Source organism: Oncorhynchus masou, unplaced genomic scaffold, assembly GCF_036934945.1.
Source record: "Oncorhynchus masou masou isolate Uvic2021 unplaced genomic scaffold, UVic_Omas_1.1 unplaced_scaffold_1617, whole genome shotgun sequence".
Taxonomy (NCBI): Eukaryota; Metazoa; Chordata; class Actinopteri; order Salmoniformes; family Salmonidae; genus Oncorhynchus; species Oncorhynchus masou.
In genome coordinates, this window is record NW_027006267.1 from 3715 (window position 1) to 17686 (window position 13972).

The 13972-nt window shown below is 43.7% G+C and overlaps 1 pseudogene; it reads right to left on the reverse strand.

The window, feature by feature from the left end:
• Positions 1-233: 233 nt before the first annotated feature.
• The window catches only part of LOC135531517 (eyes absent homolog 1-like), a 59582-nt pseudogene continuing 45843 nt past the window's right edge, over positions 234-13972 (reverse strand).

A 13972-nucleotide genomic window follows, 5' to 3' on the forward strand; every position in this document is an offset into this window, starting at 1 on the left:
GTGTGTGTGTGTATATATGTGTGTGTGTGTGTGTGTGTGTGTGTGTGTGTGTGTGTGTGTGTGTGTATGTGTGTGCGTGTGTGTGTGTGTGTGTGTGTGTTTGTGTGTGTTTGTGTGTGTGTGTGTGTGTGTGTGTGTGTGTGTGTGTGTGTGTGTGTGTGTGTGTGTGTGTGTGTGTGTGTGTGTGTGTGTGTGTTTGATACTGCTGGATGCGAGAGTGTGACGTCACTCACCCGGCCGTATCTGTTAGCGTAAGACCCCGTGAGCAAGGAATGGAAAACGATGATGGTCTCATCCAGGTCCCAGATGAACACTCTCTGGAGAGACGGAGAGACCGGGGGGGGGCAAAAGGGTACAGCAAAATCAATGGTTGCACTCTGTATTCTGCAATGTGATCTGGCCCGTCAATAGAGAGGGAGAGAGAGAGAGGGAGGATTGGTGCACCACAGGGATCTAGATCCATTTACCTACAGTTGTTGGTCACGACCACCTCCCTCCCTCCCTCCCTCCCTCCCTCCCTCCCTCCCTCCCTCCCTCCCTCCCTCCCTCCCCCTCCCTCCCTCCCTCCCTCCCTCCCTCCCTCCCTCCTCCCTCCCTCCCCTCCCTCCCTCCCCTCCATCCCTCCATCCATCCCTCCATCCATCCAATCCCTCCATTCATCCCTCCATCCATCTCCCAATCTCTCCATCCATCCATCCATCTCTCTATCCCTCCATCTCTCCATCCATCCCTCCATCTCTCCATCCATCCCTCCATCCCTCCCTCCCTCCATCCCTCCATCCCTCCATCCATCCATCCCTCCATCTCTCCATCCCTCCATCTCTCCATCCATCCCTCCATCTCTCTATCCCTCCATCCCTCCATCTCTCCATCCCTCAATCTCTCTATCCCTCCATCCCTCCATCCCCTGCCCTTTACATTAGCCAATCAATAGTGACTAACTAATGAACTCGGTTTGTTAACATGCTGTGATGTCAGCATCGTAATGAGGCCTAACATCTCTGAAATGCATCTCTTATCAATAATAATGAATTGATAATGATGAATCATTATCACGTAACTCTGAAATATGGATTGGCTGGTTTCTATATGGCATTTGTATACACAGTCAGCTACCCACATGTTTATGACCTACTAATTATCACGTTACTTTGAAATATGGATTGGCTGGTTTCTATATGGCATTTGTATACACAGTCAGCTACCCACATGTTTATGACCTACTAATTATCACGTTACTTTGAAATATGGATTGGCTGGTTTCTATATGGCATTCTGCTTCCTGCGTTTGACTCCTCACCCACTACACTCGGACCGTTACATCATCTATCAGAGAAATGCATCTTATCTCTACCTCCACCTATCACCTATCATCTGTCACGACACCGACCGAAGGACACTCCCCTTCCCGTTCGGGTGGCGCTCGGACCGTTACATCATCTATCAGAGACACACATCTTATCTCTACCTCCACCTATCACCTATCATCTGTCACGACTCCGACCGAAGGACACTCCCCTTCCCGTTCGGGTGGCGCTCGGACCGTTACATCATCTATCAGAGACACACATCTTATCTCTACCTCCACCTATCACCTATCATCTGTCACGACTCCGACCGAAGGACACTCCCCTTCCCGTTCGGGTGGCGCTCGGACCGTTACATCATCTATCAGAGAAACGTATCTTATCTCTACCTCCACCTATTTAGGTAAAAGCAGGAACTAAATTCGTTGTTGACGAACGCACAAAAATAAATACATACTATTAACTACGTATCGATACATAGTGAACGACCCATTGAAAAGACAAACTAAACATTTCAAATATCCTCATAGTTCATAAACAATTCAGTAACCAATAATAAGTTAATAAATTAAAATTATAAAGATTATAAAACACTTTATTCATGTGTGAACCGTGTGGCGCTGGGGAAGGTGAATTAGGCTATTGCGATTCAGACAGGGTGAGGCTAACACACACACACACTCACACACACACACACTCACACACACACACGCGCACACACGCTCACACACACACAGTCACTCACCTCAAGGTCAGAGTCAGGCGGTGGTGAAGGGTTGTTGTTCCTTCTCCCTCGGCCACGTGACTTTCCATCCGAGGCACGCCGCAATCGATCCGATTCTGAATCTTTAATGGGCGTTGATGGACTGTGGATGGTACTGTACTCAACTGGAAGGAATGGGAGGAGGGGAGAACAACAACAACAACAAGAAGAATAAGTGATTGTTTAAGATAAAGAGAAGAAAATGAAAGTATTTTCAGTAGCTTCAGGACTGAGGAGAGTGGAGGGAGCAACGGACAGCTCCATTTAGTCTTGTAAAAGTGTGTCTGTGTGTTAAATGTTGATATATAAATATTGAGAAGTGCATTGCAGTATAAGCTACTTCATGTAGTAAGGTTTTGCAGAGGGTCAGACAGACAGAGGAGAATAATGACGTCAGTATATCATCTCTGCTGCAACAGAGGAGAATGACGTCAGTATATCATCTCTGCTGCAACAGAGGAGAATAACGTCAGTATATCATCTCTGCTGCAACAGAGGAGAATGACGTCAGTATATCATCTCTGCTGCAACAGAGGAGAAGGACGTCAGTATATCATCTCTGCTGCAACAGAGGAGAATGACGTCAGTATATCATCTCAGCTGCAACAGAGGAGAATGACGTCAGTATATCATCTCTGCTGCAACAGAGGAGAATGACGTCAGTATATCATCTCTGCCTCAACAGAGGAGAATGACGTCAGTATATCATCTCTGCCTCAACAGAGGAGAATGACGTCAGTATATCATCTCTGCTGCAACAGAGGAGAATGACGTTAGTATATCATCTCTGCTGCAACAGAGGAGAAGGACGTCAGTATATCATCTCTGCTGCAACAGAGGAGAATGACGTCAGTATATCATCTCTGCTGCAACAGAGGAGAATGACGTCAGTATATCATCTCTGCTGCAACAGAGGAGAATGACGTCAGTATATCATCTCTGCCTCAACAGAGGAGAATGACGTCAGTATATCATCTCTGCTGCAACAGAGGAGAATGACGTCAGTATATCATCTCTGCCTCAACAGAGGAGAATAATGTCAGTATATCATCTCTGCTGCAACAGAGGAGAATAACGTCAGTATATCATCTCTGCTGCAACAGAGGAGAATGACGTCAGTATATCATCTCAGCTGCAACAGAGGAGAATAACGTCAGTATATCATCTCTGCTGCAACAGAGGAGAATAACGTCAGTATATCATCTCAGCTGCAACAGAGGAGAATAACGTCAGTATATCATCTCTGCTGCAACAGAGGAGAATGACGTCAGTGTATCATCTCTGCTGCAACAGAGGAGAATGACGTCAGTATATCATCTCTGCTGCAACCGAGGAGAATGATGTCAGTGTATCATCTCTGCTGCAACAGAGGAGAATGACGTCAGTATATCATCTCAGCTGCAACAGAGGAGAATGACGTCAGTATATCATCTCTGCTGCAACAGAGGAGAATGACGTCAGTATATCATCTCTGCTGCAACAGAGGAGAATAACGTCAGTATATCATCTCTGCTGCAACAGAGGAGAATGACGTCAGTGTATCATCTCTGCTCCAACAGAGGAGAATGACGTCAGTATATCATCTCTGCTACAACAGAGGAGAATGACGTCAGTATATCATCTCTGCTGCAACAGAGGAGAAGGACGTCAGTATATCATCTCTGCTGCAACAGAGGAGAATAACGTCAGTATATCATCTCTGCTGCAACAGAGGAGAATAACGTCAGTATATCATCTCTGCTGCAACAGAGGAGAATGACGTCAGTATATCATCTCAGCTGCAACAGAGGAGAATAACGTCAGTATATCATCTCTGCCTCAACAGAGGAGAATGACGTCAGTATATCATCTCTGCTGCAACAGAGGAGAATGACGTCAGTATATCATCTCTGCCTCAACAGAGGAGAATGACGTCAGTGTATCATCTCTGCCTCAACAGAGGAGAATGACGTCAGTATATCATCTCTGCTGCAACAGAGGAGAATGACGCTAGTATATCATCTCTGCTGCAACAGAGGAGAAGGACGTCAGTATATCATCTCTGCTGCAACAGAGGAGAATGACGCAGTATATCATCTCTGCTGCAACAGAGGAGAATGACGTCAGTATATCATCTCTGCTGCAACAGAGGAGAATGACGTCAGTATATCATCTCTGCTGCAACAGAGGAGAATGACGTCAGTATATCATCTCTGCTGCAACAGAGGAGAATGACGTCAGTATATCATCTCTGCTGCAACAGAGGAGAATAATGTCAGTATATCATCTCTGCTGCAACCGAGGAGAATAACGTCAGTATATCATCTCTGCTGCAACAGAGGAGAATGACGTCAGTATATCATCTCTGCCTCAACAGAGGAGAATGACGTCAGTATATCATCTCTGCTGCAGCAGAGGAGAATGACGTCAGTGTATCATCTCTGCCTCAACAGAGAATGATGTCAGTATATCATCTCTGCTGCAACCGAGGAGAATAATGTCAGTATATCATCTCTGCTGCAACAGAGGAGAATGACGTCAGTGTATCATCTCTGCCTCAACAGAGAATGATGTCAGTATATCATCTCTGCTGCAACCCGGCTGCTTGAAACTCTTCTTCATCTAGTTTTCACTTAATGGGAGGTCATCCGACCTTCATTGACAGAAGCAGCATTGATGTCATTTATATTATATATTTATAATATTATATATTATTCTCTCTTTAAGAGCTGGAGTTATATTTTCTACGATAAGACTATTTTATAGAGGGTTTACAGAGGGTCATTTAGAAAGGGAGGGAGGGGTAACAACAATTTTAAAAATGATCACAAAAAATATTTCTACAATAACACCAGTTCTATATTTTCAACAAAATTCAGGGAGGGTTTTGATTATCGTTGATTATCATAAATTCGAAACAATTATTCCAATGATATAGTTTATTTGATTTTAAAAAACTGTAATGGTTACCATAATGAGTGGCCCTGGCATCATAGCCACCCTCCAGAGCCGTCTGATCCTGGGGATGGAGGGTGGGTGGCCTGGGGGGCCTGGGGCCTACCTGCTGGGGGGTCCGTGAGGGCCTGGCTGGTCAGGGCGCTGGGGGGCTCCTGGAGGGTGTAGGTGGCTGTGGTGGAGGGGGTGGTGGGACTGGTGTTGTTGCTGGTCATATAGGGGGAGGTGTAAGGAGAACTGTTGTAATACTGGGCGTACTGGCCCTGGCCGAACGCTGGGTAGCTCGGGTAGTCCTGGAGGGGGGAGAGGGGATAGAGAGAGGAGGATGGAGAAAGGGAAGGATGGAAAGATTGAGAGGGTGGAGAGAGAGAGAGCAAGAGTGAGAGAGAGAGAGAGAGAGAGAGAGAGAGAGTGAGGGATGGAGAGAGAGAGAAAGATGGAGAGAGAGAGAGCAAGAGTGAGAGGGAGAGAGAGAGAGAGAGCAAGAGAGAGAGTGAGAGGGATGGAGAGAGAGAGAGACCGGAAAGGTAGACAGAGAGAAAGAAAGAGAAAGAGATGAAAGGTAGAACAAGTGGAGAGGTACAGAGAGAGAGAGAGACGTTAAGTAACGTGAGATATGCCCCCCTTGCTACTTTACAGTGCAGATTCTAAAACATAAATGCAAACACATGTCTCTTGTGTCCTACATCTGAACAGCGATCTGTCTTGGTATTTTTGGGAGGCGTCCTATTGCCTACATAGTGCACAAGAGCATTATGGGGGGCAGTGGTCAAAAGTAGCGTACTAATGTAAACAGTGCACAGGGTGCCATTTGGGATGCCCATCCTCTGGCATAACCCAGAGAAGCAGGGGATAATCCCTGCGTACATCACTTCAGGCATTGATTGATCATTGATCGATGATCGATTCCTGGATGATTCTTGTGACGTGGATGAAGTGTCTGTATCGTACATGTTCCCTTTTGTAGTGACCTACTAGCCTATGGGTTCTGGTCAAAAGTAGTGCACTACATAGGGAATAGGGTTCCATAGGGTTCTGGTCAAAAGTAGTGCACTAGATAGGGTATAGGGTTCCATAGGGTTCTGGTCAAAAGTAGTGCACTACATAGGGAACAGGTCGCCATTTGGGACGCATCCCGAGGATCCCAGGATTTTAGCAAGAGTATAAACCAATGATAGCAAACATGCCCGTCATGGTATTAGAAAGCTAGAGTACTGTAGAGCATGTTGGTACCTGCTGTGTACTGTTGAAGCCGGTTGAGTTCGTGAGGGCGTTGCTTCCTGCGTACAATCCTGACGTGGTTGTGAACGTGCCACCTGGAGAGGACAGGGGAAACACACGGTTATCACTAAGGAGATAATGTTGGGGCGGCAGGGTAGCCTAGTGGTTAGAGCGTGTGACTAGTACCCTAAGGTTGCGAGTTCAAACCCCAGAGCTGACAAATCTGTCGTTCTGCCCCTGAACAGGCAGTTGACCCACTGTTCCTAGGCCGTCATTGAAAATAAGAATTTGTTCTTAACTGACTTGCCTGCTTAAATAAAGGTAAAAAAAAAATATATATATACATATCACCTATAAACTCAATGATAGTGTATGATAGTGATTAATGTTAAGATATATGATATAGTGTATGATATATGATAGTGCACCCCCCCCCCCCCAAAATATCCAGGTCCAATAGAACACGGAAGAGCAGTAATATTAGTTAAGGCACATTGTAACACTTTGAGCAAGAGAACAAAACCAAGAGAGAACAAAATATGTTGGTGGAACAATGATGTCAGGTAACAGTGAGGGCCGAGGCGAAAGGGAGAGAGAGAGAGAGCAAACTTAAGGAAAGCTTTGACTATGTACAGACTCAGTGAGCATAGCCTTGCTATTGAGAAAGGCCGCCTTAGGCAGACATGGCTCTCAAGAGAAGACAGGCTATGTGCTCACTGCCCACAAAAGAAGGAAGGTGGTAACTGAGCTGCACTTCCTAACCTCCTGCCCAATGTATGAACATATTAAAGACATATATTTCCCTCAGATTACACAGACCAACAAGAATTCGAAAAACCAAAACGATTTTGACTAACTCCCATATCTACTGGGTGAAATTCCACAGTGTGCCATCACAGCAGTAAGATTTGTGACCTGTTGCCACAAGAAAAGGGCAACTAGTAAAGAACAAACACCATTGTAAATACAACCTATATTTATGACTATTTAATTTACCTTTGTACTTGAACTACTTGCACATCATTACAACACTGTATATAGACATCATATGACATTTGAAATGTCTTTTTTCTTTTACAGCTACTGTGAGTGTAATATTTATAGTTTATTTTTTATTTCACTTTTGTTTATTATCTATTTCACTTGCTTTGGCTTTGTAAACATCATATGTTTCCCTTGACAATAAAGCCCTTAAATTGTAATTGAAATTGAGAGAGAGAAGGAGTGAGGGAGAAGGAGGGAGGAAGAGGCTCAAAACCAAACAGTAGCCTTATCTTCGTCCTCTTCCTTCCTTATCACTGATTGGATCTGGCTTGATGAATGACAGGGGGAGGGGGGGGACGTCTCAGGCCCTCACAATTGGCTGAACACTGAGCCTGTTGTGTTGGAGGAGTGGGGGAGGGAGAGAGGAAGGAAAAGAGATGACACATATTTCCCTCAGATTACACAGAAACACAAAGAATTTGAAAACAAACCCAATTTTATAAACTCCCATATCTACTGGGTGACATTCCACAGGGTTCCATCACAGCAGCAGTATTTGTGACCTGTTGCCACAAGAAAAGGTCAACCAGTGAAGAACAAACACCATTGTAAATACAACCCATTTTTATGTTGATTTATTTTCCCTTTTGTACTTTAACTATTTGCACATAATATGACATTTGAAATGTCATAATGATTTTGGAACTTCTGTGAGTGTAATGTTAAAGGTTAATTTGTAATTAGCCGTTTAACCGTTAAAGTTGTTGATTTCATTTTTGTTTATTATATAGTTAACTTGCTTTGGCAATGTAAACATATGTTTTCCATGGCATTAAAATCCTCTTAAACTGAAAATTGAATTGAGAGAAAAGGGTGTCTGAGACCCTGCTAATGAATATGTAGAATATGTCTTCTCTTCGCTGCTTTGAAAGAACCACCTCTAGGGCTAATTCAGTCTTTCAAAGAAGAGCTGATAGGATCTAATGGCTTAACAATATACGCAACATGAGTTATAGGGCTTCTTCCTGCCCTGGGAGAGAGGGATGAAGAGAAGAGAGGACAGGAGACGAGGCCACAGGGCATGACTCCTCTCTACACTCTCCCGCCACCTGTCCTCTCATGTCAAAGAAGACAACAGGGCTTGCTGTCTTCCTGCCCTGGGAGAGAGGGATGAAGAGAAGAGAGGACAGGAGACGAGGCCACAGGGCATGACTCCTCTCTACACTCTCCCTCCACCTTTCCTCTCATGTCAAAGAAGACAACAGGAAGAGTAGCAGCGAGATCAGGAGTTTAGAGAATTACGTCCCAATGGGCACCCTATTCCCTACACAGTGCACTACTTTTGACCGGAGTCCTGGTTATGCCTTTAAATTGCCTTTAAATTGTTTAACTTGGGTCAAACATTTTGGGTAGCCTTCCACAAGCTTCCAACAATAAGTTTGCTAAATTTCAGCCAATTCCATCACACATGCTTTTTCAGTTCTGCCCACAAATTGTCTATAGGATTGAGGTCAGGGCTTTGTGACTCCAATACCTTGACTTTGTTGTCCTTAAGCCATTTTGCCACAACTTTGGTAGTATGCTTGGGGTCAATGTCCATTTGGAAGACACATTTGCAACCAAGCTTTAACTTCCTGACTGATGTCTTGAGATGTTGCTTCAATATATCCACATAATTCTCCATCCTCATGATGCCATCTTTATTGTGAAGTACACCAGTCCCTCCTGCAGCAAAGCACCCCCACAACATGATGCTGCCACCCACGTGCTGCTTCTATGGTTGGGATGGTGTTCTTCGGCTTGCAAACATCCCCCTTTTTCCTCCAAACATAACGATTGTCATTATGGTCAAACAGTTATATTTTTGTTTCCATAAGACCAGAGGACATTTCTCCAAAAAGTACGATCTTTGTCCCTGCATGTGCAGTTGCAACCGTAGCCTGGCTTTATTATGGTGGTTTGGAGCATTGGCTTCTTCCTTGCTGAGCGGCCTTTCAGGTTATGTCGATATAGGACTCGTTTTACTGTGGATATAGATACTTTTGTACCTGTTTCCTCCAGCATCTTCACAAGGTCCTCTGCTGTTGTTCTGGGATTGATTTGCACTTTTCGCACCAAAGTACGTTAATATCTAGAGACACATCTCCATCCTGAGCGGTATGACGGCTGTGTGGTCCCATGGTGTTTATACTTGCATACTATTGTTTGTACAGATGAACGTGGTACCTGCCTTTAGGGGTTTGGAAATTGTTCTAAGGATGAATCAGACTTGTGGAGGTCTACAATTTATTTTCTCTGAGGTCTTGGCTGATTTCTTTTGATTTTCCCATTATGTCAAGTAAAGAGACACTGAGTTTGAAGGTAGGCCTTGAAATGCATCCACAGGTACACCTCCAAATGACTCAAATGATGTCAATTAGCCTATCAGAAGCTTCTAAAGCCATGACATCATTTTCTGGAATTTTTCAAGCTGTTTAAAGGCACAGTCAACTTAGTGTATGTAAACTTCTGACCTACTGGAATTGTGATAGAGTGAATTATATGTGAGATAATCTGTCTGTAAACACTGTTGAAAAATGACTTGTGTCATGCACAAAGTAGATGTCCTAACCGACTTGCCAAACTATAGTTTTTGCCCCCAAAAAATGAGTTTTACTGACTCAAGTGTATTGTATTGGAATGACGCTGGAGAATAGGAGCAGGGACGGGGGTTGACATTGACTAGGAACAAACAAACAGGAACAGCGTCAGAAACACAACGACAGACAACATGCAGCAGCGGGAACCAGTAGGGACAAATATATCGGAGGTAACGAACAGGTGATTGAGTGAGTCCAGGTGAGTCCAATATCGCTGAAGTGAAATATAGGGTTTAATGGTTGGAAAAGAAAGTCTTTAAAAGTAAGCTATAGACTTCTCAGTGTGTAGAAATGGCTCTCATGGTGTGTGTGTGTGTATGTGTGTTACAAGTAATAAACAGGTGATTGAGTGAGTCCAGGTGAAGTCCAATATCGCTGAAGTGCATGACGAGGGAAGGCAGGTGTGCGTAATGATCGTGACGTAATGCAGGGCAGCCTGGTGCCCACCAGGGAGGAAAGAGCGGGAGCGTGACATGGATGTAAACATCCGACATCCGACTGTAAATGGCTTTTCATCCTAATGTCGTGGCATAATGTTCAGATACAGTATATGTGGCTTGTCATTGACAAAGGTCGTGGCTCTCTGAAGAAAATATTTAACAATGGGAGGTTAATCTGGGTGCAGGGTAAACCTTCCCGTACAATTTGCTGCACAAAGTTCATGATACATTTATGATAAACGATAGCCAAGACTGTAAGTTTTAAAGAGTGTAGTCCAAAATAATATTTTTTTGACAAAATACCTAAACCTTCACCGTCGTAGTTTCACCAATGTAAAACAGCTCCATTATGATGACAACTTCAGGACAGTTAGATACCTTCTACCAGCCTATCCTTCCACCAGCCCTTCCTCCACATCGTTTCAGGACTTCTTAGAGAAAAGGGTTCCAAAGGGGCTATTCGGTCAGTCCAGGTAGAACCCCCCCATAGGAGAACCCTTTTGATTCCAGGTAGAACCCCCCCATAGAAAACCCTTTTGATTCCAGTTAGAACCCCCCCATAGGGAGAACCCTTTTGATTCCAGTTAGAACCCCCCCATAGAAAACCCTTTTTGATTCCAGTTAGAACCTCCATAGAAAAACCCTTTTGATTCCAGTTAGAACCCCCCCATAGAAAATCCTTTTGATTCCAGTTAGAACTCCCCCCATAGAAAAACCCTTTTTGATTCCAGTTAGAACCCCCCCCCCATAGAAAAGCCCTTTTGATTCCAGTTGTGAACCCCCATAGAAAAACCCTTTTGATTCCAGTTAGAACCCCCATGAAAAACCCTTTTTTGATTCCAGTTAGAACCCCCCCATAGAAAAACCCTTTTGATTCCAGTTAGAACCCCCCCATAGAAAAACCCTTTTGGATTCCAGTTAGAACCCCCCCCATAGAAAAACCCTTTTGATTCCAGTTAGAACCCCCCCCCCATAGGAGAACCCTTTGATTCCAGTTAGAGAACCCCCCCCCTCCCACAAACACCTCCTCTCATACTCTGGTCATTGCCCCCTAAGGGGAACCATCTCCCACACCATGACCAAGCAGAAGCAGACATTTATCATGCCAGGTGAGGGGGGGGGGGGGTATGAGTGTATATACAGCTGAAGTCTGAAGTTTACATATACCTTAGCCAAACACATTTAAACTCAGTTTTTCACAATTCCTGACATTTAATCCTAGTAAAAATTCCCTGTTTTAGGTCAGTTAGGATCACCACTTTATTTTAAGAATGTGAAATGTCAGAATAATAGGAGAGAGAATTATTTATTTCAGCTTTATTTCATCACATTCCCAGTGGGTCAGAAGTTTACACACACTCAATTAGTACTTGGTAGCATTGCCTTAAAATTGTTTGTGTGGTCCCATGGTGTTGAACCTTGCATTCTATTGTTTGTACAGATGAACCTTCAGGCGTTTGGAAATTGCTCCACAGGTACACCTCCAATTGACTCAAATGATTGACTCAAATGATGTCAATTAGCCTATCAGAAGCTTCTTAAGCCATGACATCAATTTCTGGAATTTTCCAAGCTGTTTAAAGGCACAGTCAACTTAGTGTATGTTAACTTCTGACGCACTGGAATTGTGATACAAATAATCTGTCTGTAAACAATTGTTGGAAAAATGACTTGTGTCATGCAGACAGTGGATGTCGTAACCGACTTGCCAAAACTATAGTTTGTTAACAAGACATTTGTGGAGTGGTTGAAAAACGAGTTTTAATGACTCCAACCTAAGTGTATGTCTGACTTCAGCTGTATATACAGTACCAGTCAAAAGTTTAGACACACCTACTTATTCATGTGTTTTTCTTTATTTTTACTATTTCTACATTGTAGAATAATAGTGAAGACATCAAACTATAAAATCACACAATTACTATTTTTTATACATTGTATAAAAATAGAGAAGACATAACAACTATGAAATAACACATATGGAATCATGTAGTAACCAAAGAAGTGTTAAACAAATCAAAATATATTTTATATTTGAGATTCTTCAAAGTAGCCACCCCTTGCCTTGAGGACAGCTTTGCATACTCTTGGCATTCTCTCAACCAGCTTCATAAGGTAGTCACCTGGAATGCATTTCAATTAACAGGTGTGCCTTGTTAAAAGTTCATTTGTGGAATGTTTTTCCTTCTTAATGCGTTTGAGCTAATCAGTTGTGTTGTGACAAGGCAGTGGTGATATACAGAAGTTAGCCCTGTTTGGTAAAAGACCAAGTCCATATTATGGCAAGAACAGCTCAAATAAGCAAACAGAAACGACAGTCCATCATTACTTTAAGACATGAAGGTCAGTCAATAAGGAACATTTCAAGAACTTTGAAAGTTTCTTCAAGTGCAGTTGCAAAAACCATCAAGCACTGTGATGAAACTGACTCTCGTGAGGACCGCCACAGGAAAGGAAGACCCAGAGTTACCTCTGCTGCAAAGGATAAGTTCATTAGAGTTACCAGCCTCAGAAATTGCAATCCAAATAAATGTTTCACAGAGTTCAAGTGACAGACACATTTCCACCAACTGCTCAGAGGAGACTAAATCAGGGCCTCGTGGTCAAATTGCTGCAAAGAAACCACTACTAAAGGATACCAATAAGAAGAGATTACTTGGGCCAAAAACACGAGCAAAGGACATTAGACCGGTGGAAATCTGTCCTTTGGTCTGATGAGTCCAAATGAGAGATTTTTGGTTCCAACCGCCGTGTCTTTGTTAGACAGAGTAGGTGAGCTGGATGATTTTCAAAGCAAGGAGGAGCGTGCAGATGTGTGGGAGCTTTGTTGGTGACACGGTCTGTGATTTATTTAGAATTCAAGGCAGCACTTAACCAGCATGGCTACCACAGCATTCTGCAGCGATACACCATCCCATCTGGTTTCCGCTTAGTGTGACTATCATTTGTTTTTCAACAGGACAATGACCCAACACACCTCCAGGTCTATTTGACCAAGAAGGAGAGTGATGAAGTGCTGCCGTCCGATGACCTGGCCTCCACAATCACCTGAGGAAAAGCAGCCAACAAGTTGAAAGAATGCCAAGGGAGTGTGCAAAGCTGTCGTCAAGGTAACGGGTAGCTACTTTGAAGAATCACCAATATAACATGTATTTTTATTTCTTTAGCACAGTTTTGGTTGCTACATGATTCCATGTGTGTTATTTCCTCGTTCTGATGTCTTCACTATTATTCTACAATAATAGAAAAGAGTAAAAAATTAAGAAAGATCCTTGAATGAGTAGGCATGTCCAAACTTTTGACTGGTAATGTATATACACTGAGTGGACAAAACATTAAGGACACCCTCCTAATACTGAGTTGCAACCCACCTGTTTGCCCTCAGAACAGCCTAAATTCTCAACTCTACGAGGTGGCGAAAGTGTTCCACAGGGATTCTGGCCCATGTTGACCCCAATGATTCCCACAATTCTTGATACACACGGGAAACTGTTGAGCGTGAGAAACCCAGAAGCGTTGAAGTTCTTGTCACAAACCGGTAATGCTGGCACCTACTACCATTCCCCCTGCTAGAGAGGGGCCAGGCTGGGGGTGCCTGCTGAACCCCTGCTTGCCTCACTAGAGAGGGCCATGCTGGGGGTTGGTAGGGAGGGTTGTGGGGGTGCCTGCTGAACCCCTGTTTGC